Here is a 25,621-nt window from a genome sequence, read left to right as displayed (position 1 = left end):
ACTGCACTCAGTTCGGACTTTGCACTTGAAGCTTTATCTTTTATCTTTGAGTTGTACTTGAAGTTCTGTTGAGTCAAGACTCACCCACAGACATGTCTGTTTGCCTGTCTGCCTGTCCGTCTGTATTTCTAGAAAGGTACCGTTCTCTCCAGAGGAGTTGCTTGGATGGACAAGACGGAGACATAAAGGTGATTGGATGGATTAGAGAAAGAGAGCTTCTGATTGGAGAAAGAGATTCTGACCTCCCGCCTTCAGTAACAAGGATTCATCCTGTTGTTGTATTCTGAACTAGCAGGGAATCTCTGTTACTGGGGGTGAGGGTACAGAGAGCTCACACAAACACATTCCGTCACACACACGAAGACGCACACACAGACACACACGTTTGTTATTTTACTGCTTACACTTCTCCTGTACTGTGCTATGTATGTACGGTATCTAATTTGATTAAAGATGTGAGAAGATGTTCTTGACTTCTGGGGTCTGTATTACTAACTAGACTATTATTGTGTGAGAAATTGCTTGACTCAGTGTTAAGGTTCTGAAGGGAGACCGTATTGACTCAGTGTATAGGTTTTTCAGGGAGTCAGTATTGACTCAGTGTTAAGGTTTTGAAGGGAGACAGTATTGACTCAGTGTTAAGGTTTTGAAGGGAGACAGTACTGACTCAGTGTATAGGTTTTTCAGGGAGTCAGTATTGACTCAGTGTGGAGGTTTTGAAGGGAGACAGTATTGACTCTGTGTAGAGGTTTTTTTGGGGAGTCAGTATTGACTCAGTGTGGAGGTTTTTCAGGGAGTCCGTATTGACTTAGTGTAGAGGCTTCAGTGTAGAGGTTTTGCGGGGAGACAGTATTGACTCAGTGTAGAGGTTTTTCAGGGAGACAGTATTGACTGTGTAGAGGTTTTTCAGGGAGTCCGTATTGACTTAGTGTAGAGGTTTCAGTGTAGAGGTTTTGCGGGGAGACAGTATTGACTCAGTGTAGAGGTTTTTCAGGGACACAGTATTGACTGTGTAGAGGTTTTTCAGGGAGTCAGTATTGACTCAGTGTAGAGGTTTTTCAGGGAGACAGTATTGACTCTGTGTAGAGGCTTTTCGGGGAGTCAGTATTGACTCAGTGTAGGGGTTTTTCAGGGAGTCAGTATTGACTCAGTGTTAAGGTTTTGAAGGGAGTCAGTATTGACTCTGTGTAGAGGTTTTTCAGGGAGACAGTATTGACTCCGTGTAGAGATTTTTCAGGGAGTCAGTATTAACTCAGTGTTATTAAGGTTTTGAAGGGAGACAGTATTGACTCAGTGTAGAGGTTTTGCAGGGAGACAGTATTGACTCAGTGAAGATGTTTTGCAGGGAGACAGTATTGAGTCAGTGAAGATGTTTTTCAGGGAGACAGTATTGACTCTGTGTAGAGGTTTCAGTGTAGAGGTTTTGCGGGGAGACAGTATTTACTCAGTGTAGAGGTTTTTCAAGGACACAGTATTGACTCAGTGTAGAGGTTTTGCAGGGAGACAGTATTGACTCAGTGAAGATGTTTTGCAGGGAGACAGTATTAACTCAGTGTAGAGGTTTTTCAGGGAGACAGTATTGACTCAGTGAAGATGTTTTGCAGGGAGACAGTATTGACTCAGTGAAGATGTTTTGCAGGGAGACAGTATTAACTCAGTGTAGAGGTTTTTCAGGGAGACAGTATTGACTCAGTGAAGATGTTTTGCAGGGAGACAGTATTGACTCAGTGAAGATGTTTTTCAGGGAGACAGTATTAACTCAGTGTAGAGGTTTTTCAGGGAGACAGTATTGACTCAGTGAAGATGTTTTGCAGGGAGACAGTATTGACTCAGTGAAGATGTTTTGCAGGGAGACAGTATTAACTCAGTGTAGAGGTTTTTCAGGGAGACAGTATTGACTCAGTGAAGATGTTTTGCAGGGAGACAGTATTGACTCAGTGAAGATGTTTTTCAGGGAGTCAGTATTGACTCAGTGTAGAGGTTTTTCAGGGAGACAGTATTGACTCAGTGAAGATGTTTTGCAGGGAGACAGTATTGACTCAGTGAAGATGTTTTTCAGGGAGTCAGTATTGACTCAGTGTAGAGTTTTTTCAGGGAGACAGTATTGACTCAGTGAAGATGTTTTGCAGGGAGACAGTATTGACTCAGTGTAGAGTTTTTTTCAGGGAGACAGTATTGACTCAGTGAAGATGTTTTGCAGGGACAGTATTGCAATTTTCCTGTATGTGTTTTTACATTTCCCTCCTCTGAAATAAATAAATATTGTGTTTATCAACACTGAATCACCACTGACCCCCACAGCCCTTTGTTGGTCTCACCCTGTTGGTTTCAGGACAGGGCCAGAGCATGGGGAGGGTGGAAGGAATAATCCTCATGTGGGTGGGTATTTACTTATCTGACACTTTCATCCAGCACACTATGAACCCCCGGGAAGCTCTACGCAAATGCACACACATGGCACACGGTTCAGTTCCCGTGGTAACGGTCCTAAACTACCCCCTCACCCACCCAACACACACACTCAGATCCCGGGAGCAGTCCTGTGAGACCTCACATTAACTCGCCGGTCGACGTTTGGCCATGACACACCGGCAAGGGTGCGATGCGGCGGAACGACCAGAAAAACAAACATGCCAAAACGATGGGCTGGTGAGGGGTAATCAAACGGAGCAGAGGAATACACACACGCACACACACACGCACACGCACACACACGCACACACACGCACAAACACACACACACACACTTAAAGGTTAAGTAAACAAAACAAAGTGCTGATATGAATATGAGAGGAGTTGAGAAATGCTCCAGAGAGATGTATGTGGACCCTGTAGGTCTGTTAATGATTCCAGCTCTTATTACTGGATGGGATAATATGATATTATGTAGTCATCTGGTGTGTTTTGTAAGTCCCTCCGGAGCCCTTTCCCTTAAATGACCTGGATAGCAGTAAACTTCAAGCACTGCATGAGCTGAACACAGAAGCCCTGCTTCCCAAAACTACACCTGCACGTTCAATATTACTGTTGCCTACTACAGACCTGCCTGGTCAGGTATCTGGAAAGTCACTGGGAATCTGAAATCACTTATAGGAGGAGAGAAAGACAGATAGAGGGAGAGAGAGAGGGGGGAGATGATGAAGAGAGACATCGAGAGAGAACGTTTTAATAATAGAAGAAAATAATCATATAATCGTCCCAGGATTGGTCTTCAATGGAGCTTACAGTAAGTTCTAATTGTGTAAAGAAGAAGATTTGGAGACACAAGAACATAACTTACTGTAAATACAAACATGAGAGAGAAAGTTATCTCTAGCAGCTCGATTTGGATTCCTTTGTGGTTGAATTAAGCTGGCGCTGTGTCTCCTCACTCAGACTCTCTCTCAGACCTGGCCGGCTAAAGTGTATTATTTTCTGGAAATGTTTTCTGTTCAGACTCAGGGTCGCTAAAGTTAACCCTTATAAGCGCACGCACACACTTGATTGATCGCACACAACACACACACCGTCCCATACAGCCATCCATCACCATGGAAACATGGACATCCCTAAACAGATTTCTTCCTGATAACCCATCAGACAGACAGGGGACAGAGAGAGACAGAAAGAGAGGGATGGGATGGAGAGATAGAGAGAGGGATGAAGTTCACTGTGACTTTATGGTCGTCAAGGACAGAAGTATAGCGCTGTCTAACCACTAATCCTATTTCAATCACCAGCTCTAACCTTACACATGACCCTTAACCCTAATCAGAACACACCTTTACTTTGTCAACAGCTCTAACAATATCGCCACCATTTTCCTCTCTAGCATGGCCGTCTAGTGCCGAGCAGGGCTCTGTATTGTAGAGGAATATATCATTGGCCAATGTGATGTGTACAGGTATTGTAGGGGAATATATCATTGGCCAGTATGATGTCTACAGGTATTGTAATGGAATATATCATTGGCCAGTATGATGTGTACAGGTATTGTAGGGGAATATATCATTGGCCAGTGTGATGTCTACAGGTATTGTAGGGGAATATATCATTGGCCAGTGTGATGTGTACAGGTATTGTAGGGGAATATATCATTGGCCAGTATGATGTCTACAGGTATTGTAGGGGAATATATCATTGGCCAGTGTGATGTCTACAGGTATTGTAGGGGAATATATCATTGGCCAGTGTGATGTCTACAGGTATTGTAGGGGAATATATCATTGGCCAGTATGATGTCTACAGGTATTGTAGGGGAATATATCATTGGCCAGTGTGATGTCTACAGGTATTGTAGGGGAATATATCACTGGCCAGTGTGATGTGTACAGGTATTGTAGGGAATATATCACTGGCCAGTATGATGTCTACAGGTATTGTAGGGAATATATCATTGGCCAGTATGATGTCTACAGGTATTGTAGGGGAATATATCATTGGCCAGTGTGATATCTACAGGTATTGTAGGGAATATATCATTGGCCAATGTGATGTGTACAGGTATTGTAGGGGAATATATCATTGGCCAGTATGATGTCTACAGGTATTGTAATGGAATATATCATTGGCCAGTATGATGTGTACAGGTATTGTAGGGGAATATATCATTGGCCAGTGTGATGTCTACAGGTATTGTAGGGGAATATATCATTGGCCAGTGTGATGTGTACAGGTATTGTAGGGGAATATATCATTGGCCAGTATGATGTCTACAGGTATTGTAGGGGAATATATCATTGGCCAGTGTGATGTCTACAGGTATTGTAGGGGAATATATCATTGGCCAGTGTGATGTCTACGGGTATTGTAGGGGAATAAATCATTGGCCAGTGTGATGTCTACAGGTATTGTAGGGAATATATCATTGGCCAGTGTGATGTCTACAGGTATTGTAGGGGAATATATCATTGGCCAGTGTGATGTCTACAGGTATTGTAGGGGAATATATCATTGGCCAGTATGATGTCTACAGGTATTGTAGGGGAATATATCATTGGCCAGTGTGATGTCTACAGGTATTGTAGGGGAATATATCACTGGCCAGTGTGATGTGTACAGGTATTGTAGGGGAATATATCACTGGCCAGTATGATGTCTACAGGTATTGTAGGGGAATATATCATTGGCCAGTATGATGTCTACAGGTATTGTAGGGGAATATATCATTGGCCAGTGTGATATCTACAGGTATTGTAGGGGAATATATCACTGGCCAGTGTGATGTGTACAGGTATTGTAGGGAATATATCATTGGCCAGTGTGATGTGTACAGGTATTGTATGGGGAATATATCATTGGCCAGTATGATGTCTACAGTTATTGTAGGGGAATATATCATTGGCCAGTATGATGTCTACAGTTATTGTAGGGGAATATATCATTGGCCAGTGTGATGTGTACAGGTATTGTAGGGGAATATATCATTGGCCAGTGTGATGTGTACAGGTATTGTAGGGGAATATATCATTGGCCAGTGTGATGTCTACAGGTATTGTAGGGGAATATATCATTGGCCAGTGTGATGTGTACAGGTATTGTAGGGGAATATATCATTGGCCAGTGTGATGTGTACAGGTATTGTAGGGGAATATATCATTGGCCAGTGTGATGTGTACAGGTATTGTAGGGGAATATATCATTGGCCAGTGTGATGTGTACAGGTATTGTAGGGGAATATATCATTGGCCAGTGGGATATCTACAGCTATTGTAGGGGAATATATCATTGGCCAGTATGATGTCTACAGGTATTGTAGGGGAATATATCATTGGCCAGTATGATGTCTACAGGTATTGTAGGGGAATATATCATTGGCCAGTATGATGTCTACAGGTGTTGTAATGGAATATATCACTGGCCAGTATGATGTGTACAGGTATTGTAATGGAATATATCACTGGCCAGTATGATGTCTACAGGTATTGTAGGGGAATATATCACTGGCCAGTGTGATGTCTACAGGTATTGTAATGGAATATATCACTGGCCAGTATGATGTCTACAGGTATTGTAGGGGAATATATCACTGGCCAGTGTGATGTCTACAGGTATTGTAGGGGAATATATCATTGGCCAGTGTGATGTCTACAGGTATTGTAGGGGAATATATCACTGGCCAGTGTGATGTCTACAGGTATTGTAGGGGAATATATCATTGGCCAGTGTGATGTCTACAGGTATTGTAGGGGAATATATCATTGGCCAGTATGATGTCTACAGGTATTGTAGGGGAATATATCATTGGCCAGTATGATGTCTACAGGTATTGTAGGGGAATATATCACTGGCCAGTGTGATGTGTACAGGTATTGTAGGGGAATATATCATTGGCCAGTATGATGTCTACAGGTATTGTAGGGGAATATATCACTGGCCAGTGTGATGTCTACAGGTATTGTAGGGGAATATATCATTGGCCAGTGTGATGTCTACAGGTATTGTAGGGGAATATATCATTGGCCAGTATGATGTCTACAGGTATTGTAGGGGAATATATCACTGGCCAGTATGATGTCTACAGGTATTGTAGGGGAATATATCACTGGCCAGTATGATGTCTACAGGTATTGTAGGGGAATATATCATTGGCCAGTGTGATGTCTACAGGTATTGTAATGGAATATATCACTGGCCAGTATGATGTGTACAGGTATTGTAATGGAATATATCACTGGCCAGTATGATGTGTACAGGTATTGTAGGGGAATATATCACTGGCCAGTGTGATGTCTACAGGTATTGTAGTGGAATATATCACTGGCCAGTATGATGTGTACAGGTATTGTAGGGGAATATATCATTGGCCAGTGTGATGTGTACAGGTATTGTAGGGGAATATATCATTGGCCAGTATGATGTCTACAGGTATTGTAGGGGAATATATCATTGGCCAGTGGGATATCTACAGGTATTGTAGGGGAATATATCATTGGCCAGTATGATGTCTACAGGTATTGTAGGGGAATATATCATTGGCCAGTGTGATGTCTACAGGTATTGTAGGGGAATATATCATTGGCCAGTGTGATGTGTACAGGTATTGTAATGGAATATATCACTGGCCAGTATGATGTGTACAGGTATTGTAGGGGAATATATCATTGGCCAGTGTGATGTCTACAGGTATTGTAATGGAATATATCACTGGCCAGTATGATGTGTACAGGTATTGTAGGGGAATATATCACTGGCCAGTGTGATGTCTACAGGTATTGTAGGGGAATATATCATTGGCCAGTGTGATGTCTACAGGTATTGTAATGGAATATATCACTGGCCAGTATGATGTGTACAGGTATTGTAGGGGAATATATCACTGGCCAGTGTGATGTCTACAGGTATTGTAATGGAATATATCACTGGCCAGTATGATGTGTACAGGTATTGTAGGGGAATATATCACTGGCCAATGTGATGTCTACAGGTATTGTAGGGGAATATATCATTGGCCAGTGTGATGTGTACAGGTATTGTAGGGGAATATATCATTGGCCAGTATGATGTCTACAGGTATTGTAGGGGAATATATCATTGGCCAGTGGGATATCTACAGGTATTGTAGGGGAATATATCATTGGCCAGTATGATGTCTACAGGTATTGTAGGGGAATATATCATTGGCCAGTGGGATATCTACAGGTATTGTAGGGGAATATATCATTGGCCAGTATGATGTCTACAGGTATTGTAGGGGAATATATCATTGGCCAGTGGGATATCTACAGGTATTGTAGGGGAATATATCATTGGCCAGTATGATGTCTACAGGTATTGTAGGGGAATATATCATTGGCCAGTGTGATGTCTACAGGTATTGTAGGGGAATATATCACTGGCCAGTGTGATGTCTACAGGTATTGTAGGGGAATATATCATTGGCCAGTGTGATGTCTACAGGTATTGTAGGGGAATATATCACTGGCCAGTGTGATGTCTACAGGTATTGTAGGGGAATATATCATTGGCCAGTGTGATGTCTACAGGTATTGTAGGGGAATATATCATTGGCCAGTATGATGTCTACAGGTATTGTAGGGGAATATATCATTGGCCAGTATGATGTCTACAGGTATTGTAGGGGAATATATCACTGGCCAGTGTGATGTGTACAGGTATTGTAGGGGAATATATCATTGGCCAGTATGATGTCTACAGGTATTGTAGGGGAATATATCACTGGCCAGTGTGATGTCTACAGGTATTGTAGGGGAATATATCATTGGCCAGTGTGATGTCTACAGGTATTGTAGGGGAATATATCATTGGCCAGTATGATGTCTACAGGTATTGTAGGGGAATATATCACTGGCCAGTATGATGTCTACAGGTATTGTAGGGGAATATATCACTGGCCAGTATGATGTCTACAGGTATTGTAGGGGAATATATCATTGGCCAGTGTGATGTCTACAGGTATTGTAATGGAATATATCACTGGCCAGTATGATGTGTACAGGTATTGTAATGGAATATATCACTGGCCAGTATGATGTGTACAGGTATTGTAGGGGAATATATCACTGGCCAGTGTGATGTCTACAGGTATTGTAGGGGAATATATCATTGGCCAGTATGATGTCTACAGGTATTGTAGGGGAATATATCACTGGCCAGTGTGATGTCTACAGGTATTGTAGGGGAATATATCATTGGCCAGTATGATGTCTACAGGTATTGTAGGGGAATATATCATTGGCCAGTATGATGTGTACAGGTATTGTAGGGGAATATATCATTGGCCAGTATGATGTCTACAGGTATTGTAGGGGAATATATCATTGGCCAGTGTGATGTCTACAGGTATTGTAATGGAATATATCACTGGCCAGTATGATGTGTACAGGTATTGTAGGGGAATATATCACTGGCCAGTGTGATGTCTACAGGTATTGTAGGGGAATATATCATTGGCCAGTGTGATGTGTACAGGTATTGTAGGGGAATATATCATTGGCCAGTATGATGTCTACAGGTATTGTAGGGGAATATATCATTGGCCAGTGGGATATCTACAGGTATTGTAGGGGAATATATCATTGGCCAGTATGATGTCTACAGGTATTGTAGGGGAATATATCATTGGCCAGTGGGATATCTACAGGTATTGTAGGGGAATATATCATTGGCCAGTATGATGTCTACAGGTATTGTAGGGGAATATATCATTGGCCAGTGGGATATCTACAGGTATTGTAGGGGAATATATCATTGGCCAGTATGATGTCTACAGGTATTGTAGGGGAATATATCATTGGCCAGTATGATGTCTACAGGTATTGTAGGGGAATATATCATTGGCCAGTGTGATGTCTACAGGTATTGTAGGGGAATATATCATTGGCCAGTGTGATGTCTACAGGTATTGTAGGGGAATATATCATTGGCCAGTATGATGTCTACAGGTATTGTAATGGAATATATCACTGGCCAGTGTGATGTCTACAGGTATTGTAGGGGAATATATCATTGGCCAGTGTGATGTCTACAGGTATTGTAGGGGAATATATCATTGGCCAGTATGATGTCTACAGGTATTGTAGGGGAATATATCACTGGCCAGTGTGATGTCTACAGGTATTGTAGGGGAATATATCATTGGCCAGTGTGATGTCTACAGGTATTGTAGGGGAATATATCATTGGCCAGTATGATGTCTACAGGTATTGTAGGGGAATATATCACTGGCCAGTGTGATGTCTACAGGTATTGTAGGGGAATATATCATTGGCCAGTGTGATGTCTACAGGTATTGTAGGGGAATATATCATTGGCCAGTATGATGTCTACAGGTATTGTAGGGGAATATATCACTGGCCAGTGTGATGTCTACAGGTATTGTAGGGGAATATATCATTGGCCAGTGGGATATCTACAGGTATTGTAGGGGAATATATCACTGGCCAGTATGATGTCTACAGGTATTGTAGGGGAATATATCATTGGCCAGTATGATGTCTACAGGTATTGTAGGGGAATATATCATTGGCCAGTATGATGTCTACAGGTATTGTAGGGGAATATATCACTGGCCAGTGTGATGTCTACAGGTATTGTAGGGGAATATATCATTGGCCCGTGTGATGTCTACAGGTATTGTAGGGGAATATATCACTGGCCAGTGTGATGTCTATAGGTATTGTAGGGGAATATATCATTGGCCAGTGTGATGTCTACAGGTATTGTAGGGGAATATATCACTGGCCAGTGTGATGTCTACAGGTATTGTAGGGAATATATCACTGGCCAGTGTGATGTCTACAGGTATTGTAGGGGAATATATCATTGGCCAGTATGATGTCTACAGGTTTTGTAGGGGGAATATATCACTGGCCAGTGTGATGTCTACAGGTATTGTAGGGGAATATATCATTGGCCAGTGTGATGTCTACAGGTATTGTAGGGGAATATATCATTGGCCAGTATGATGTCTACAGGTATTGTAGGGGAAAATATCACTGGCCAGTGTGATGTCTACAGGTATTGTAGGGGAATATATCACTGGCCAGTATGATGTCTACAGGTATTGTAGGGGAATATATCATTGGCCAGTGTGATGTCTACAGGTATTGTAGGGGGAATATATCACTGGCCAGTGTGATGTCTACAGGTATTGTAGGGGAATATATCATTGGCCAGTATGATGTCTACAGGTATTGTAGGGGAATATATCATTGGCCAGTGTGATGTCTACAGGTATTGTAGGGGAATATATCATTGGCCAGTGTGATGTCTACAGGTATTGTAGGGAATATATCATTGGCCAGTATGATGTCTACAGGTATTGTAGGGGAATATATCATTGGCCAGTATGATGTCTACAGGTATTGTAGGGGAATATATCACTGGCCAGTGTGATGTGTACAGGTATTGTAGGGAATATATCATTGGCCAGTATGATGTCTACAGGTTTTGTAGGGGAATATATCACTGGCCAGTGTGATGTCTACAGGTATTGTAGGGGAATATATCATTGGCCAGTGTGATGTCTACAGGTATTGTAGGGGAATATATCATTGGCCAGTATGATGTCTACAGGTATTGTAGGGGAAAATATCACTGGCCAGTGTGATGTCTACAGGTATTGTAGGGGAATATATCACTGGCCAGTATGATGTCTACAGGTATTGTAGGGGAATATATCATTGGCCAGTGTGATGTCTACAGGTATTGTAGGGGAATATATCACTGGCCAGTGTGATGTGTACAGGTATTGTAGGGGAATATATCATTGGCCAGTATGATGTCTACAGGTATTGTAGGGGAATATATCATTGGCCAGTGTGATGTCTACAGGTATTGTAGGGGAATATATCATTGGCCAGTGTGATGTCTACAGGTATTGTAGGGGAATATATCATTGGCCAGTATGATGTCTACAGGTATTGTAGGGGAATATATCATTGGCCAGTATGATGTCTACAGGTATTGTAGGGGAATATATCACTGGCCAGTGTGATGTGTACAGGTATTGTAGGGGAATATATCATTGGCCAGTATGATGTCTACAGGTATTGTAGGGGAATATATCACTGGCCAGTGTGATGTGTACAGGTATTGTAGGGGAATATATCATTGGCCAGTATGATGTCTACAGGTATTGTAGGGGAATATATCATTGGCCAGTGTGATGTCTACAGGTATTGTAGGGGAATATATCATTGGCCAGTGTGATGTCTACAGGTATTGTAGGGGAATATATCATTGGCCAGTGTGATGTGTACAGGTATTGTAGGGGAATATATCATTGGCCAGTGTGATGTCTACAGGTATTGTAGGGGAATATATCATTGGCCAGTATGATGTCTACAGGTATTGTAGGGGAATATATCATTGGCCAGTGTGATGTCTACAGGTATTGTAGGGGAATATATCATTGGCCAGTGTGATGTCTACAGGTATTGTAGGGGAATATATCATTGGCCAGTATGATGTCTACAGGTATTGTAGGGGAATATATCATTGGCCAGTGTGATGTGTACAGGTATTGTAGGGGAATATATCACTGGCCAGTGTGATGTGTACAGGTATTGTAGGGGAATATATCATTGGCCAGTATGATGTCTACAGGTATTGTAATGGAATATATCACTGGCCAGTATGATGTCTACAGGTATTGTAGGGGAATATATCACTGGCCAGTGTGATGTGTACAGGTATTGTAGGGGAATATATCATTGGCCCGTGTGATGTGTACAGGTATTGTAGGGGAATATATCACTGGCCAGTGTGATGTGTACAGGTATTGTAGGGGAATATATCATTGGCCAGTGTGATGTGTACAGGTATTGTAGGGGAATATATCACTGGCCAGTATGATGTCTACAGGTATTGTAGGGGAATATATCATTGGCCAGTGTGATGTGTACAGGTATTGTAGGGGAATATATCACTGGCCAGTGTGATGTGTACAGGTATTGTAGGGGAATATATCATTGGCCAGTATGATGTCTACAGGTATTGTAATGGGAATATATCACTGGCCAGTATGATGTGTACAGGTATTGTAGGGGAATATATCATTGGCCAGTGTGATGTGTACAGGTATTGTAGGGGAATATATCACTGGCCAGTGTGATGTCTACAGGTATTGTAGGGGAATATATCATTGGCCCGTGTGATGTCTACAGGTATTGTAGGGGAATATATCACTGGCCAGTGTGATGTGTACAGGTATTGTAGGGGAATATATCATTGGCCAGTGGGATATCTACAGGTATTGTAGGGGAATATATCATTGGCCAGTATGATGTCTACAGGTATTGTAGGGGAATATATCATTGGCCAGTATGATGTCTACAGGTATTGTAATGGAATATATCACTGGCCAGTATGATGTCTACAGGTATTGTAGGGGAATATATCACTGGCCAGTGTGATGTGTACAGGTATTGTAGGGGAATATATCACTGGCCAGTGTGATGTGTACAGGTATTGTAGGGGAATATATCATTGGCCCGTGTGATGTGTACAGGTATTGTAGGGGAATATATCACTGGCCAGTATGATGTCTACAGGTATTGTAGGGGAATATATCATTGGCCAGTGTGATGTCTACAGGTATTGTAGGGGAATATATCATTGGCCCGTGTGATGTGTACAGGTATTGTAGGGGAATATATCATTGGCCTGTGTGATGTCTACAGGTATTGTCAGGTGGGTCATCTCTGTTCTGAGCCTGGAGGTAACCTCATACTTCCTGGGTATTACTGCTCCTCTCATATTGGCGATACACTATTAATATATAGCTGGGAGTCTAAGACCTGATCCACTAAGGTCATTTAAGTTCGACATAGCAGATATTCATGACAGTGAGTGTAGTTATTAAAAACAATTAGGCATTTATTGTAAATTCCTGGGTTATTCATATCAATTGGTAACTAATGTATCTGTTGCCAGATTGTACATGTTCATCAATGAATTGTCATTTTAATATGTCTTTAGGAAAATACCAGGTATAGCGGTCTGTAAATTGAAGCATAACCGATAGCATTTACAGAGACTGTAGAAGGCCGTTGCGCCTTTGTCTCTTCCCTGTGACTGTTGTCCTCTATTGCTCTGTATGAGCCAGACCTCAGTCCACTAAAGCACCCATCAATCAACCACAGAGTCAATCAGTGGTATTACTGTCCCACCCACAGCATCACTCATACTGTGGGGAGATAGAAAGAAGGAAAGAGGAGAATATATGGAGAAAGAGAGAGAGAGAGAGAAAGAGGGAGAGCGAGAGAGAGAAGGAGGGAGACAAAGAGTTCTGCTAGAGGGGGAATAGGTGGAGAGAAAAGACGGAGAGAAGGGGAGAGTTATAGAGAGAGAGAGAGAGACAGAGACAGAGTGAGAGAAATAGTGAAATAGAGAGAGAGAGAGAGAGCCGGTGAGAGAAATAGAGAGAGAGAGAGAGAGAGACAGAGTGAGAGAAATAGTGAAATAGAGAGAGAGAGACGGTGAGAGAAATAGAGAGAGACAGAGAGAGAGAGAGAGAGAGAGAGAGAGAGAGAGAGAGAGAGAGAGAGAGAGAGAGAAAATATATATAGAGAGAGAGAGATAGAGAGAGAGAGAGAGAGAGAGAGAGAGAGAGAGAGAGAGAGAGAGAGAGAGAGAGAGAGAGAGAGAGAGAGAGATGTCAGCAGCAGTGGTACGTCATTTTTGCAGGACCCTGAGGCGATCGATAGACCAGAACTGTCCCACTGTGACATCATCACCAGAGACATCGCCTGTCATTGGTCCTACATAGATCTCAAAAGCGTTTTACCTGGAGCCAAAAGGGTTCTTTCTACCTGTAACCAAAAAGGGTTCTTCAACGGGTTCTCCTATGGGGACCCTTTTAGGTCCTAGAGTGTTCTCACCCTTTCCCTCCTTCTCTTTCCCACCCACCTGTCCCCTGCCTCCCTCCCTCCAGTGGGGGTGTGTATGTATAATTCATCCGTGTTAATGGGGGTCAGGAGGAGGGGCGTTGGGTTTCACCCTCCTGACATTCGACACCCCTCCGTGTGATGTTACATACCCTTTAATTACAGCTGCAACTGGAGCCCAGAGCTCAGGTAGCCACTGACCTCGAGCGGAGAGGAGGAGGGGGGTGGGAAGAGAGGAGGAGGGGAGGGGAGGAGGGGTGAAGTAGGTGGGAGCTTGTCAAAGTCAACTGTTTTTGAGGAGATTTGAAGCCTGTGTGTGATATCCTTTCATGTTTCATAATGGAACGAGATATAGTGAAACATATTACTGTGCAGTCTAACTTTCAGCGGAACACATACAAATAAATTCATGTTTGCTTTCCCCAATTTAAGGTCATACAGTTTTCCCCCTTTCAGTATCGATGAGATGGTGAGAGACCAGGAACAGACAACTAGAGATACAGAGAGAGAGAGAGAGAGAGAAGTGGTTCAGTGTGAGAGGATGAACTGAGACAATCTCTTTTCTCTCCATCTCCTTTTTCCTTTCTTTCCTCTTTTTTTTCGGGGGTGGGTGATTAAATATTTAGAGTTGTGCGTCGGGGGGCGATGGGGAGAGTGCGAGAATGATTGATGCGCTAGCGGGAATGCAGCAGTTAGCACTAAAAAGCAGGCGACTGTGTTACCCAACCCATCGATGGACCCACCATTAGTGTCTGCTAATAGACAGTGATCACAGGATTGGCCCTTTCCATATCCTTCAGGACACGACACATCGCCAAGCTAACTACATGTCAGCGGAGCCCTCTCCCCATCTATCTATCTATCTATCTATCTATCTATCTATCTATCTATCTATCTATCTATCTATCTATCTATCTATCTATCTATCTATCTATCTATCTATCTATCTATCTATCTATCTATCTATCTATCTATCTATCTATCTATCTATCTATCTATCTATCTATCTATCCTCTCCTCTACCTCTCCTCTCTATCTCCCCTTCAATCTTTCCTCTCCTCTCTTATCTCTCCTCTCTATCTCCCCTTCTAACTTCCCTCTCCTCTCTCTATATCTCCTCTCTATCTCCCCTTCAATCTTTCCTCTCCTCTCGATCTCTCCTCTCTATCTCCCCTTCTAACTTCCCTCTCCTCTCTCTATATCTCCTCTCTATCTCCCCTTCTAACTTCCCTCTCCTCTCTCTATATCTCCTCTCTTCTCGATCTGTCCTCTCATCTCTCCTCTCTGCTTCTCAACTTTTCTCTCTCCACTCATCTCTATCTCTTCTCCTATCCTCCAATCTTTTACATTTTCTCTCTCTACTTCTTTTCACATGCTCACATTTTCCTCCTGGTGTTTCCTGATAGTTTCCTCCATTACCATGGAGTCTGGTGTCTGGAAGCCAGTTCCCTAAATCGTGTAGCTATATCAGTGGCTGTCTGAAGGCAAGTGGAGCAGGCAGGCAGGCTGGTCTTCCTGGTCGGTTGGCTCCATCCTACACCGTGTCAAAGAAGGCCGGTGGCCTGCGGCTGTGATTCAAACCACACTGGACACACAGACACACACACGGTGGTTAGAGGTTTCCAAACCCCTCTGAACCACACTGGCCTCTGGTGAGCCACAGCGTCCGCAGGGTGTAGAGTGACAACTGAACTGCCCTCAGAGCACGCACGCACGCACGCACACACACACACACACACACACACACACACACACACACACACACACACACACACACACACACACACACACACACACACACACACACACACACACACACACACACACACACACACACACACACACACACACTGTCTCGGTCGAGAGACTCCGTTCAGACAGAGAGACAGAGAGCAGTGAATAGCTGGATGCTCTCAAGCTCAGATAATGATACACACATCACTCTCAGACTAAATCATCCCAAACTGCTTTCCATTCCATCACTTTCCATCAGTCTAAAAGCTTTTATCCCTGCAGTATGAACAGCTGATTCTATCACACACACAAAATCAAGCAGTCACACACACATGATCATAGAGTAATGTCCATTCAATCACAGCACATAGCCAACACACACACAGCACACGTGTGTACACACACACACACGCATACACACATACAAACATTCAGGTCTTGCCCTTATTGTGTTTCTCAGTCTCTGGTTTCATCCTGACACATGGTAATAGATTCCGCTGTAGGGCTGCGGCGCTGCTAAGTGGGGGAGAACGCTCAAGTTTCACTGAAAACAAATCACTATTTTATTTTTCTCTCCTCTCCTTCTCAGCCCTGACCTTCCCTACCTCCCCCTCCTCATCTGTCCATCCTGTCTCTTCCCTTACACTCCTTTATAACCCCCTTAGTTCCCCTCTCACCTCGTTCCCTCGGGTCCTCTCCTCTTCCTCTCAGTCATTCACTTCATCCCCTCGTTTTCCCTGAGTTTCACTATTTCTCTATTTTCCTGTTGGAATCATTCCTCTCATATCACTTTAGAACGTGTTAGATTCACCACTAATGCAGAAAGAGAGGCTGTACACAGATCTCTGTACCACCTAAAAGTCAAGCTTGACAAAGAAATTGAGCAAAAGCAATGGTGGAAATGTTGTCAGCTATGCTCACCTTGAAACCAAATGTCCCTATTTGGGGACTTAAAACAGAGTATGAATCTGTATCTTTCTTTTTTTATAAGCCTGCTGAGCTGAAGCCCTAGGCATTATCTTCAGAAGCTAACAACCCTACACCCAGTTGCTCTCCAGGGCTGGAGATGGAGCCCCCTACAGTGGAAGCACCTGCTGTTGTCCTGTGGAGGAGCAACACTGCCTCTCAGTGGCCACAGGGTGTAACCGCAGAGAGAGGTATATATATATATATATATGCCATTTAGCAGACGCTTTTATCCAAAGCGACTTACAGTCATGTGTGCATACATTCTACGTATGGGTGGTCCCGGGAATTGAACCCACTACCCTGGCGTTACAAGCGCCATGCTCTACCAACTGAGCTACAGAAGGACACAAAGTCCCTTGTTATGTTTTACCTTACAGCACGATATTCAGATCACGGGCGCAGCTTTAGTTTTAGTGTGGGGGGGGCATCATATATATATATTGTATCCAGTCAGATAAACACTCCAAACAGCCTACCCTACTGCTCAGAAGCGCCTGCATGGTCCTAAAGCACACAATTGCCTCGTTTGTATCTCATTCCAATTACAAAACTGTGTAGGAAAAAAATTACATTTATGAATGTAGGGGGGGACGGGGGACAGGTCACCCCATCCCCAGTGAAAGTTGCACCCCTGATTCATATGGTAATTGGAATATAATTAAATGGTAAGTGCATAATGGTTAAAGAACAATTTACCATTGAATATCATCAGCATTTAAAGAATCGTTTGGTCTTCTGGTGAAATAGGCTTCAGAGTGAGAGAGAGGTGGGGAAATGTTGAGCTAACGCATTATTCATGGTAGATTAGTCATTAGTAATTAGAACTGCCTCTGACGACCAACCAGAGACAGATTAGATTTGACATTTGATTCCTTTAGCAGAGGCTCTGACCCAGACTGACAAATACAGAGGCTGAGCCAGAGAGGGGCAGAAAGCGACGAACACAGACAGACATAGGGAGAAAGAGAGAGAAAGAAAGACACACAGACGGACATGGAGACGGACAGAGATAGAAAGAGAGAAAGAGAGACACACAGACAAAGAGAGACAGACAGTCTGGATTTTTTAGGACCATCAGGAATGATGAATGGATAGGAAAGGAACACACCGTCCCTCACTCACCACACACACACACACACACACACACACACACACACACACACACACACACACACACACACACACACACACACACACACACACACACACACACACACACACACACAAACAAATGCACGCACGCATACATGTGCACACACACACACACACACACCCTGTCTCGGTCGAGAGACTCCGTTCAGACAGAGAGACAGAGAGCAGTGAATAGCTGGATGCTCTCAGTTTGAATGTTCTCCTCCCAGCAACAAGTCCAAACCACAAATCACGCACACACACACACACACACACACACACACACACACACACACACACACACACACACACACACACACACACACACACACACACACACACACACACACACACACACACACACATAGTGTGCATTTGGAAAGTATTCAGACCCTTGACTTTTTCCACATTCTGTTACATTACAGCCTTATTCTAAAATTGATTAAATAAATGTTCTTCATCAATCGACACGCAATATCAAAATCAAATCAAATCAAATTGTATTTGTCAAATGCGCAGAATACAACAGGTGAAATGCTTACTGACAAGCCCTTAACCAACAATGCCGTTTTAAGAACATACCTTTAAAAAAGTAAGAGATAAGAATAAAAAATCATTAAAGAGCAGCAGTAAATATCAATAGTGGGGTTATATACAGGGGCTACCGGCACAGAGTCAATGTACGGTGTGTTGAGGTAATTGAGGTAATATGTACACATGTAGGTAGAGTTATTAAAGTGACTATGCATAGATAATAACAGAGAGTAGCAGCAGCGTAGAAGGGGGGGATGGGTCAATGCAAATAGTCTAGGTAGCCATTTGAAACAAGATTCTCTGGTCTGATGAAACAAGGTTTGAACTGTTTGGCCTGAATGTCAAGTGTCACGTCTGGAGGAAACCTGGCACCATCCCTACGGTGAAGCATGGTGGTGGCAGCATCATGCTGTGGGGATGTGTTTCAGAGGCAGGGACCGGGAGACTAGTCAGGATCGAGGGAGAGATGAATGGAGAAAATACAGAGTAGATCCTTGGTGAAAACCTGCTCCAAAGTGCTCAGGACATCAGACTCGGGTGAAGGTTCACCTTCCAACAGGACAACGACCCTAAGCACACAGCCAAGACAACGCATGGGTGGCTTCGGGACAAGTCTCTGAATGTCCTTGAGTGGCCCAACCAGAGCCCGGACTTGAACCAGATCTAACATCTCTGGAGAGACATGAAAATAGCTGTGCAGCAACACTCCCCATCCAACCTGACAGAGCTTGAGAGAATCTGCAGAGAAGAACGGGGGAAACTCCCCAAATACAGGTGTGCCAAGCTTGTAGGGTCATACCCAAGAAGACTGGAGGATGTAATCACTGCCAAAGGTGAGTAAAGGGTCTGAATACTGCTAAAATGTAAATAAACAACTGGTTTTGCTTTCTCATTATGGGGTATTGTGTGTAGATTGAGGGAAATAAAACAATTTAATCAATTTTAGAAGAAGGCTGTAACATAACAAAATGTGGAAAAAGTCAAGGGGTATGAATACTTTCCGAAAGCGCAGTAAACTCCTCAGCCCTGTCACCAGTGTCATCTCCACAACATTCTCCCTTTCTCCTCTCCTCCTCTACCAACTCCTCAGCCCTGTCACCAGTGTCATCTCCACAACATTCTCCCTTTCTCCTCTCCTCCTCTCCCAACTCCTCAGCCCTGTCACCAGTGTCATCTCCACAACATTCTCCCTTTCTCCTCTCCTCTCTCCCAACTCCTCAGCCCTGTCACCAGTGTCATCTCCACAACATTCTCCCTTTCTCCTCTCCTCCTCTCCCAACTCCTCAGCCCTGTCACCAGTGTCATCTCCACAACATTCTCCCTTTCTCCTCTCTCCCAACTCCTCAGCCCTGTCACCAGTGTCATCTCCACAACATTCTCCCTTTCTCCTCTCCTCTCTCCCAACTCCTCAGCCCTGTCACCAGTGTCATCTCCACAACATTCTCCCTTTCTCCTCTCTCCCAACTCCTCAGCCCTGTCACCAGTGTCATCTCCACAACATTCTCCCTTTCTCCTCTCCTCCTCTCCCAACTCCTCAGCCCTGTCACCAGTGTCATCTCCACAACATTCTCCCTTTCTCCTCTCTCCCAACTCCTCAGCCCTGTCACCAGTGTCATCTCCACAACATTCTCCCTTTCTCCTCTCCTCCTCTCCCAACTCCTCAGCCCTGTCACCAGTGTCATCTCCACAACATTCTCCCTTTCTCCTCTCCTCTCTCCCAACTCCTCAGCCCTGTCACCAGTGTCAACTCCACAACATTCTCCCTTTCTCCTCTCTCCCAACTCCTCAGCCCTGTCACCAGTGTCATCTCCACAACATTCTCCCTTTCTCCTCTCCTCCTCTCCCAACTCCTCGGCCCTGTCACCAGTGTCATCTCCACAACATTCTCCCTTTCTCCTCTCCTCCTCTCCCAACTCCTCAGCCCTGTCACCAGTGTCATCTCCACAACATTCTCCCTTTCTCCTCTCTCCCAACTCCTCAGCCCTGTCACCAGTGTCATCTCCACAACATTCTCCATTTCTCCTCTCCTCCTCTCCCAACTCCTCAGCCCTGTCACCAGTGTCATCTCCACAACATTCTCCCTTTCTCCTCTCCTCCTCTCCCAACTCCTCAGCCCTGTCACCAGTGTCATCTCCACAACATTCTCCCTTTCTCCTCTCTCCCAACTCCTCAGCCCTGTCACCAGTGTCATCTCCACAACATTCTCCCTTTCTCCTCTCCTCCTCTCCCAACTCCTCAGCCCTGTCACCAGTGTCATCTCCACAACATTCTCCCTTTCTCCTCTCCTCTCTCCCAACTCCTCAGCCCTGTCACCAGTGTCATCTCCACAACATTCTCCCTTTCTCCTCTCCTCCTCTCCCAACTCCTCAGCCCTGTCACCAGTGTCATCTCCACAACATTCTCCCTTTCTCCTCTCTCCCAACTCCTCAGCCCTGTCACCAGTGTCATCTCCACAACATTCTCCCTTTCTCCTCTCCTCTCTCCCAACTCCTCAGCCCTGTCACCAGTGTCATCTCCACAACATTCTCCCTTTCTCCTCTCTCCCAACTCCTCAGCCTTGTCACCAGTGTCATCTCCACAACATTCTCCCTTTCTCCTCTCCTCCTCTCCCAACTCCTCAGCCCTGTCACCAGTGTCATCTCCACAACATTCTCCCTTTCTCCTCTCCTCCTCTCCCAACTCCTCAGCCCTGTCACCAGTGTCATCTCCACAACATTCTCCCTTTCTCCTCTCTCCCAACTCCTCAGCCCTGTCACCAGTGTCATCTCTTCTCCTTTCTCCTCTCCTCCTCTCCCAACTCCTCAGCCCTGTCACCAGTGTCATCTCCACAACATTCTCCCTTTCTCCTCTCCTCCTCTCCCAACTCCTCAGCCCTGTCACCAGTGTCATCTCCACAACATTCTCCCTTTCTCCTCTCTCCCAACTCCTCAGCCCTGTCACCAGTGTCATCTCCACAACATTCTCCCTTTCTCCTCTCCTCCTCTCCCAACTCCTCAGCCCTGTCACCAGTGTCATCTCCACAACATTCTCCCTTTCTCCTCTCCTCCTCTCCCAACTCCTCAGCCCTGTCACCAGTGTCATCTCCACAACATTCTCCCTTTCTCCTCTCTCCCAACTCCTCAGCCCTGTCACCAGTGTCATCTCCACAACATTCTCCCTTTCTCCTCTCCTCCTCTCCCAACTCCTCAGCCCTGTCACCAGTGTCATCTCCACAACATTCTCCCTTTCTCCTCTCCTCCTCTCCCAACTCCTCAGCCCTGTCACCAGTGTCATCTCCACAACATTCTCCCTTTCTCCTCTCCTCCTCTCCCAACTCCTCAGCCCTGTCACCAGTGTCATCTCCACAACATTCTCCCTTTCTCCTCTCTCCCAACTCCTCAGCCCTGTCACCAGTGTCATCTCCACAACATTCTCCCTTTCTCCTCTCCTCTCTCCCAACTCCTCAGCCCTGTCACCAGTGTCATCTCCACAACATTCTCCCTTTCTCCTCTCTCTCCCAACTCCTCAGCCCTGTCACCAGTGTCATCTCCACAACATTCTCCCTTTCTCCTCTCCTCCTCTCCCAACTCCTCAGCCCTGTCACCAGTGTCATCTCCACAACATTCTCCCTTTCTCCTCTCCTCCTCTCCCAACTCCTCAGCCCTGTCACCAGTGTCATCTCCACAACATTCTCCCTTTCTCCTCTCTCCCAACTCCTCAGCCCTGTCACCAGTGTCATCTCCACAACATTCTCCCTTTCTCCTCTCCTCCTCTCCCAACTCCTCAGCCCTGTCACCAGTGTCATCTCCACAACATTCTCCCTTTCTCCTCTCCTCCTCTCCCAACTCCTCAGCCCTGTCACCAGTGTCATCTCCACAACATTCTCCCTTTCTCCTCTCTCCCAACTCCTCAGCCCTGTCACCAGTGTCATCTCCACAACATTCTCCCTTTCTCCTCTCCTCCTCTCCCAACTCCTCAGCCCTGTCACCAGTGTCATCTCCACAACATTCTCCCTTTCTCCTCTCCTCCTCTCCCAACTCCTCAGCCCTGTCACCAGTGTCATCTCCACAACATTCTCCTTTCTCCTCTCCTCCTCTCCCAACTCCTCAGCCCTGTCACCAGTGTCATCTCCACAACATTCTCCCTTTCTCCTCTCCTCCTCTCCCAACTCCTCAGCCCTGTCACCAGTGTCATCTCCACAACATTCTCCCTTTCTCCTCCCTCCTCTCCCAACTCCTCGGCCCTGTCACCAGTGTCATCTCCACAACATTCTCCCTTTCTCCTCTCCTCCTCTCCCAACTCCTCAGCCCTGTCACCAGTGTCATCTCCACAACATTCTCCCTTTCTCCTCTCTCCCAACTCCTCAGCCCTGTCACCAGTGTCATCTCCACAACATTCTCCCTTTCTCCTCTCTCCCAACTCCTCTCCCAACTCCTCAGCCCTGTCACCAGTGTCATCTCCACAACATTCTCCCTTTCTCCTCCTCTCTCCCAACTCCTCAGCCCTGTCACCAGTGTCATCTCCACAACATTCTCCCTTTCTCCTCTCTCCTCCTCAGCCCTGTCACTGTCATCTCTCCCAACTCCTCAGCCCTGTCACCAGTGTCATCTCCACAACATTCTCCCTTTCTCCTCTCCTCTCTCCCAACTCCTCAGCCCTGTCACCAGTGTCATCTCCACAACATTCTCCCTTTCTCCCTCTCTCCCAACTCCTCAGCCCTGTCACCAGTGTCATCTCCACAACATTCTCCTTTCTCCTCTCCTCCTCTCCCAACTCCTCAGCCCTGTCACCAGTGTCATCTCCACAACATTCTCCCTTTCTCCTCTCCTCCTCTCCCAACTCCTCAGCCCTGTCACCAGTGTCATCTCCACAACATTCTCCCTTTCTCCTCTCTCCCAACTCCTCGGCCCTGTCACCAGTGTCATCTCCACAACATTCTCCCTTTCTCCTCTCCTCCTCTCCCAACTCCTCAGCCCTGTCACCAGTGTCATCTCCACAACATTCTCCCTTTCTCCTCTCCTCTCCCAACTCCTCAGCCCTGTCACCAGTGTCATCTCCACAACATTCTCCCTTTCTCCTCCTCTCCCAACTCCTCAGCCCTGTCACCAGTGTCATCTCCACAACATTCTCCCTTTCTCCTCTCCTCCTCTCCCAACTCCTCAGCCCTGTCACCAGTGTCATCTCCACAACATTCTCCCTTTCTCCTCTCCTCTCTCCCAACTCCTCAGCCCTGTCACCAGTGTCATCTCCACAACCTTCTCCCTTTCTCCTCCCCCTCTCCCAACTCCTCAGCCCTGTCACCAGTGTCATCTCCACAACATTCTCCCTTTCTCCTCTCCTCCTCTCCCAACTCCTCAGCCCTGTCACCAGTGTCATCTCCACAACATTCTCCCTTTCTCCTCTCCTCCTCTCCCAACTCCACAGCCCTGTCACCAGTGTCATCTCCACAACATTCTCCCTTTCTCCTCTCCCAACTCCTCAGCCCTGTCACCAGTGTCATCTCCACAACATTCTCCCTTTCTCCTCTCCTCCTCTCCCAACTCCTCAGCCCTGTCACCAGTGTCATCTCCACAACATTCTCCCTTTCTCCTCTCCTCTCCCCAACTCCTCAGCCCTGTCACCAGTGTCATCTCCACAACATTCTCCCTTTCTCCTCTCTCCTCTCCCCAACTCCTCAGCCCTGTCACCAGTGTCATCTCCACAACATTCTCCCTTTCTCCTTTCTCCTCTCCTCCTCTCCCAACTCCTCAGCCCTGTCACCAGTGTCATCTCCACAACATTCTCCCTTTCTCCTCTCCTCCTCTCCCAACTCCTCAGCCCTGTCACCAGTGTCATCTCCACAACATTCTCCCTTTCTCCTCTCCTCCTCTCCCAACTCCTCAGCCCTGTCACCAGTGTCATCTCCACAACATTCTCCTTTCTCCTCTCCTCCTCTCCCAACTCCTCAGCCCTGTCACCAGTGTCATCTCCACAACATTCTCCCTTTCTCCTCTCTCCCAACTCCTCAGCCCTGTCACCAGTGTCATCTCCACAACATTCTCCTTTCTCCTCTCCTCCTCTCCCAACTCCTCAGCCCTGTCACCAGTGTCATCTCCACAACATTCTCCCTTTCTCCTCCTCTCCCCAACTCCTCAGCCCTGTCACCAGTGTCATCTCCACAACATTCTCCCTTTCTCCTCTCTCCTCTCCCAACTCCTCAGCCCTGTCACCAGTGTCATCTCCACAACATTCTCCCTTTCTCCTCCTCTCCCAACTCCTCAGCCCTGTCACCAGTGTCATCTCCACAACATTCTCCCTTTCTCCTCTCCTCCTCTCCCAACTCCTCAGCCCTGTCACCAGTGTCATCTCCACAACATTCTCCCTTTCCTCTCCTCCTCTCCCAACTCCTCAGCCCTGTCACCAGTGTCATCTCCACAACATTCTCCTTTCTCCTCTCCTCCTCTCCCAACTCCTCAGCCCTGTCACCAGTGTCATCTCCACAACATTCTCCCTTTCTCCTCTCTCTCCCAACTCCTCAGCCCTGTCACCAGTGTCATCTCCACAACATTCTCCCTTTCTCCTCTCCTCCTCTCCCAACTCCTCAGCCCTGTCACCAGTGTCATCTCCACAACATTCTCCTTTCTCCTCTCCTCTCTCCCAACTCCTCAGCCCTGTCACCAGTGTCATCTCCACAACATTCTCCTTTCTCCTCTCCTCTCTCCCAACTCCTCAGCCCTGTCACCAGTGTCATCTCCACAACATTCTCCCTTTCTCCTCTCCTCCTCTCCCAACTCCTCAGCCCTGTCACCAGTGTCATCTCCACAACATTCTCCCTTTCTCCTCTCTCCCAACTCCTCAGCCCTGTCACCAGTGTCATCTCCACAACATTCTCCCTTTCTCCTCTCTCCCAACTCCTCAGCCCTGTCACCAGTGTCATCTCCACAACATTCTCCCTTTCTCCTCTC

General features: G+C 45.7%; 1 long non-coding RNA gene across 1 annotated transcript; it reads left to right on the top strand.

Moving 5' to 3' along the window:
* Positions 1–202: 202 nt before the first annotated feature.
* LOC127920210 (uncharacterized) lies at positions 203–2,288 on the top strand. The gene is made up of 2 exons (XR_008105388.1): positions 203–1,336; positions 1,491–2,288. It is a non-coding gene; the product is annotated as an uncharacterized LOC127920210 (long non-coding RNA).
* Positions 2,289–25,621: the final 23,333 nt, after the last annotated feature.

This window comes from Oncorhynchus keta, unplaced genomic scaffold (assembly GCF_023373465.1).
Source record: "Oncorhynchus keta strain PuntledgeMale-10-30-2019 unplaced genomic scaffold, Oket_V2 Un_contig_1863_pilon_pilon, whole genome shotgun sequence".
NCBI classification, from domain to species: Eukaryota; Metazoa; Chordata; class Actinopteri; order Salmoniformes; family Salmonidae; genus Oncorhynchus; species Oncorhynchus keta.
Note: the sequence above shows the minus strand (reverse complement) of the source record. Positions and strands in the feature narration are given on the sequence as shown.